The sequence below is a fragment of the Dipodomys merriami genome, unplaced genomic scaffold, assembly GCF_024711535.1.
Source record: "Dipodomys merriami isolate MVZ:Mamm:240054 unplaced genomic scaffold, mDipMer1.0.p SCAF_1, whole genome shotgun sequence".
NCBI lineage: Eukaryota > Metazoa > Chordata > Mammalia > Rodentia > Heteromyidae > Dipodomys > Dipodomys merriami.
This window is the reverse complement of record NW_027202270.1, coordinates 91,280,833-91,287,111: the sequence shown is the minus strand read 5'-3', so window position 1 is coordinate 91,287,111 and position 6,279 is coordinate 91,280,833.

Sequence of the window (6,279 nt, the reverse complement as noted above, 5' to 3'; positions counted from 1 at the left end):
AGCCAGTCTCTGACATAAAGGAACTTACCATCCATATCTAAAGACATGAGCCTTCATCTTGGGTAAGCATACTAAAAAGCAGTTAGGGAGTATAGTTCATTTTTAAGTATTTAGAACCAGAGTTCACCTAAATATTTAGAAAGAAGAATGAGCAACTGGGTCCAGCAAAGGAGGCAAACAGGTATGGACTACTATAGGGAGTACATCTTTATTTCTTTCCCACTAGTGCTGGCCTGGATTGCTGGAATCCAGCCAAGTGCAGCAGACAGAGAGGTAATCTGCTGGAATTTTTGTCTCTAGTGTCAGAGCAAGGATTCATCATCCTCTCCAGAGAGCATGAATTAATTAACCATCATAACAAGACAGAGTCGCCTCTATCCAAATTCTCAGCACCGAATAAATTCTAGAAGACACAACTATCTTTGAACTTATGAATGTGTTCAAAAGGCAAAGAGGCAAACTGAAAAGGGTTTATTAACTGGCTAAGTCTCCTCCTCTCATCTCCCTTTCTTCCTGACCTGTTTTGACCTTTTCTTTTTTTTATTTCCCATTTTTTAAAATGAATTGTCATCTGCTTTTCCCTTTTAAAATTGTGAAGACTTCTAGAGGCTGGTAGTATAGCAGTTCCCTAGCAAGTATGAAGGCCTAAATTCAAACCCTAGCGTCATTAAAAAGATTTCCAGAATTGCTGGCTCCAGAAGCTATGATGTAATGTACCATAAACTTTAATTTATGGGCCCTAAACTTTAATTTAAATCCTTCTACCTTGAGGCATGTAGATATGAATTGAGTAGGACCAGGCCAATGGTCTACATCTATAATACTAGCTATAATACTCTCAGCTCAGGAAGCTGAGATCTGAGAATCATGGTTTGAAGCTAGCCCAGACAGGAAAGTCCTTGAGATTTTTATCTCCAATTAACCAGCAAAAAGACAAAAGTGGAGCTATAGCTCAAACAGTAGACCCTCAGCCTTGAGCAAAAAAATAAGGGACAGTTCCCAGGAGTCCAACCCCCCAGTACCTGGAGGGAAAGAGAGAGGGAGGGAGGGAGGGAGGGAGGGTAGGAAGTAGGGAAGGAAAGATGGAGAGAGAGAGAGAAAGACAGAGAGAGAGACAGAGAGACAGAGAGAGAGAGTTGACTTCAGGTAGAGGTTTGGGCTTTGGTGGTAACTGTAGAATTCACTGCTCTATTACAAAGAACAAGAATAAAATCCTGTCACTTTGGTTCTGGAAAATAACAACAACCATCAGAAATGGAGCGGATGAGTTTTTGTGATCCAGTATTTTGCGCTAACTTTACCTGTGTTGGTTCCAAAAGGGAATACCACAGCATGACAGTGTTTTTTGTCTATTACAAGTTAACTTGTCCCCATTGTCATCTCCCTTTCTGAACAGTAGGTGTCAGCCACACACAGTCTTTCTCTTCCTGAGTCCACACAAGTAAAGGACCCTACACACACTTTCTCTGGTTAAAAGGATTGCTTTCTTCTCACTGTAGGCATGCAAAACAATAAGAACAGTCACTCATATACTAAAGTCATATTAAATACCGAAGATATGGACAAGCAGAGGACTGTGTGAAGTGACAAATGTCAGGAGGCCCAGACTGAGTCCTGTGGTCCCCATGAACAGAAGAAATCTTCACCTCAAAGTGAATGTCTTAAATACCCAGTTAAAGTCCAATGGGGTAGCTAATGCAGAAACACAGGCAGGAGGATCTTGAGTTTGAAGCCAGTGGAGGCAAATTTAGCACCACCCTATCTCAAAAACAAAATGAAAATGAAAGAATTGGAGCCTAGAGTACTTTCCTAACAAGATTGAGGTCCTGAGTTCAATCTCTAACACTTCAAAAATCAGTTAAAAGGCTCAGTTATGACACCAACTTAAGAACATGTAGCCAGGCACCAGTGGCTACATGTGGTACCACTTACAATATTCTGGTGGTTTGTTGCTGGTAAGAGTCTCATGGACTTTCCTGCCTGGGCTGGCTTTGAACTGCGATCCTCAGATCTCACCTCCTGAGCAGCTAGGATTACAGGTGTGAGCCACTGGTTTACTTGTTCTTCCTCCTCCTCCTCCTCCTCCTCCCTCCTCCTCCTCCTCTTCCCTCCTCCTCCTCTTTCTTTTCTTCTTAGAACTAAGTTATATTAGCAATTACACAAAGAATTTTTTTTGGGGGGGGGTCCGGTCTTGGGGCCTGAACTCTGGGCTTGGGCTCTACCACTTGAGCCACAGGGCCACTTCCGGCTTTTTTCTTTTTGCTTATGTGGTGCTGGGGAATCGAACCCATGGCCTCAGGCATGCAAGGAAGCGCTCTACCACTGAGCCACCTTCCCAGCCCCTACACAAAGAATATTAAAAAATAACTTTCTCTACTTTTTTTAAAATCTAGTGAGAGAACTGAAATGGTTGCCTTTTTCTTTACCTCTTATAAATATGTGAGCTTTTGTTTTGTTTCTTTTCCGTGTTTTTGGTTGGTCATGGGGCTTGAACTCTGGGCTTAGGCATTATCCCTCTGCTTTTCAGCTCAAGGTGAGCACTCTACCACTTGAGCCACAGTGCCACTTCTGGTTTTCTGATGGTTAATTGGAGGTAAGAGTCTCATGTACTTTCTTGCCCAGGCTGGCTTTGAACCACAATCCTCAGATCTCAGCCTCCTAAGTAGCTCTAGGATTACAAGTATGAGCCACCGGCGTCTGGCTTGTGGGTTTTTGTTGTTGTTATTGCATTCATTTAGTATGAAACATCTATTATATTTAATAAAAAGAAACTTAAAATATTAGCTGTAGGGTTGTAATAATAAAAGTAGAAGTATTGTGAGATTCTCATCTACAATTAACCACCAGAAAATTGGAAGTAGCACTGTGTCTCAAAGTGGTAGAACACTAGTCTTAAGCTGAAGAGCTCAGGGACAGCAGTCATGCCCAGAGTTCAAGCCCCACAATCCACCAAAAATTAAAAAAAGACCAGACATGTAGAGGATGAGAGTTCAAGGCCAGTCTGGGCTACATAGAGAGATACTATCTAATAATAACGTAATAATAAGAGTAAAATGAAGAAGGAAGGTCTATCTATTCTATATTTCCCTCGGGTGACAGAATTTGAAGCACTGACAAGTAACTGGATTTTTTGAAAACAGCTAAGTATAAGCCTTCTTATCTTTGTTTATTGACTCAATGTCTAGTCTTTGACCTCAGGTGAGTTATTTCCTTAAGCTCAACTTCCTAAACCATTAAAATGTTAAAAATAAGGGATGGTGAAGGCTTAGCTCAGTGGTACTTTCCTTGTAAAGCCCGGTGTTTGATTCTCAGCACTACAAACATTAAAAATAAATATAAAATAGCAGGCTTTGTCTACTCAAGACACTTAATGAGGAGGAAAAAATTCAAATATTGTTTAGAAAACAGTTTGTAGACTACAAAGTACTATTTAAATGCTGAGAATAAAATAAAAGTAGAAAGATGGATGTCAATTCGAGCTATGAAAAAAGAATAAGAAAAAGAATTCAGTGCTCAGAATGTAATGAACTCCAATTAACATTTTTCTTTACAGATTTGTCTCAACATATAACATCAAAACTTTCTTCTCTCCTGTTTGATGTTAGTCATATGAAATTTTGATACACTTAGAATTCATGTCACAAAAAAGACCCCAAAAGAGAGGCCTATAATATGATCCCTTTGAAGGAGAGGAGAGCTCTATGCTAGCTTTTGTACTGAACCATTAATAGACAGGAACCAGCTACTTGTATGTTCAGAGTACTCGAGAAATAGAAATGGTAATCTTCAACAACCCTCCCTTCCCAATTTGGTACTACATTGTATCCCAAGAATGTCTTTGATCATTCAACATCACTTGGCTTCCTAATTCATAAATTGAGAATGCTAAATTTTAGTGTATTATCTGCTTGCACTGGTTTTTCACCAGAAACCACAAATTCTTCACACTCTCCTTTCATTCCATATCGATTCTAAACTAAAAATAATACCGAAAGAACTCACATTTGAGAAGCAGAAAGATGGTTTAATTTTTGATGTTGAAATTTGAGCAGAAATCTTCAAATTGAATTGTTTAATGATGAATCTCTCAAAATTTCCCTCCATGCTTTGTAAGATTGTTAGGAAAAGAGAGGCAATTCTTTCTTTTTTTATTTTCCATGACTCATTCCCTCCCATAGAGTTTTGTGCTATATATTCCCTGCCTTTCTGTTCTCTTTGCTGAAAATCCTTTATAACCACCCCCACCTGTTTTTTTCTTTCTTTCTTTCTTTTTTTTTTTTTTTGCTGAGCTATTCAATTTACTCTATCTTAAACTAGCAGAAGGAGAAGTGGTTGAGAGCTCAACCTTTGAAACATCTTGCTGAGTGATCAAGGGGCAGACTGAGAAGACTGCTGATCAGACCTTAGCCATTTGCAAAAGCTTTTGCTACAATAGCTCACTGAACCCCATTTTAAAGAATTCTGCATTTATTTTCTCCCATTCTTTTGGAAGATTTTCTAAAACATGAGGCCAAATTTCTATAGTAAGTGGTTGCTTTGGGGAATTTTTATTTTATTTTTAATCCACATTAAGCTACACTCCCAACCTCATGATATTCTTTCAAAGTACTCTGCAATTAGAAATAGACATTACAGGGGCTGAGAATGTGGCTTAGTGGGAGAGTGCTTGCCTAGCATGCATGAAGCCCTGGGTTCAATTCCTCAGTACCACAAGAACAGAAAAAGCTGAAAGTGATGTTGTGGCTCAAGTGGTAGAGTGCTAGCCTTGAGAAAAAGAAGCTCAGGGACAGGGCCCAGGCCCTGAGTTCAAGCCCCAGGACTGGAGGCCGGGGAGGAGAGAGAAGAGAGGGGAGAGAGGGGGAGGGAGAAAGGAGAGAGAGAGAGAGAGAGAGAGAGAGAGAGAGAGAGAGAGAGAGAGAGAGAGAGACATTATAGCTCTTGTGGTAAAGCAGCAGTCTGTGAATGAAATTCTACAAGGAAGAGGAAGAACTATCCACAGGGTAATAATTTGCTATTATTATTATTATTATTATTTTAATTTTGGATCTGACTGCTGTCCCTGAGCTCTTCAGCTCAAGGCTAGTGTTCTACCACTTGAGCCATAGTGCCACTTCTGGCCTTTTCTGTTTATGTGGTGCTGAGAAATCAAACCCAGAGGCAAGCACTCTACCACTGAGCCACCTTCCTAGCCCAAGTTACTCATCTTTTAACATCAATATCTGCTTCATGAGCAGTGAAGTGCTGATATTTCCCCAATCGTCGACTTCTCCTTCTCCTTCTTCTCCTTCTTCTTTTTTGGGTCCCATCCTGGGGCCTGAACTCTGGGCTTGGGCGCTGTCCCTCAGCTTTTCAGCTCAAGGCTAGTGCTCTACCCCTTGAGCCACAGTGGCACTTCTGGCTTTTTTTTCTTTTTGGCTTATGTGGTGCTGAGGAATCGAACCCAGGGCCTCATGCATGCGCAAGCACTCTACCACTGAGCCACCTACCTCCCAGCCCTCCTCCTCCTCCTCCTCCTCCTCTTCTTCTTCTTTTTTTTTTTTTTTGAACTTTTAAAAATTTTGATGGAATACACCTTGTCAAATTTCTCTCTTATCTGTTGTGCCCCTAGGACTCTTTTTTTTTTGGGGGGGGGGTGTTGTTAGTGGTGCCTGAACTCTGGGCCTGGGCACTGTCAGCTCTTCAGCTCAAGGCTAGAGTTCTACCACTTGAGCCACAGTCCCACTTCTGGCTTTTTCTGTTATGTGGTGCTGAGGAATCAAACCCAGGGCCTCGGGCATGCAAAGGCTCCTCCTCCTCCTCCTCCTCCTTCTTCTTCTTCTTCATCTTAGTCAGTAATGAGTCTTGAACTCAGGGTCTGGGGCTGTGCCTTAGAGGTTGGTGTTCTACCACTTGAGCCACAGTTCCACTTCCAGCTTTTTGGTGGGACTTTCCTGCCACAAATGGCTTCTAACTGGGTTCCTTAGAGCTCAGCCTCTTGAGTAATTAGGATACAAGCCTTAGCCATCAGTTCCTGGTTTCCATGCTGCTTTTTCAAATAACTTACAGAATAATAATAATAATTTAAAAAAGAAATATAGCTAGGTGTGGGTGGTTCATGCCTGTAATCTTAGCTTTTCAGGAGTCTGAGATCTGAGGATCATGATTGGAGACCAGAAAAGTCTCTGTGAGACTCCTATCTCCAATTAACCACTCAAAAACCTGAAGTGGCTCTAAGGCTCAAAATGGTAGAACACTAGTCTTGAGCAGAAGAGCTTAGTGATGACAGAACCCAAACCCAGA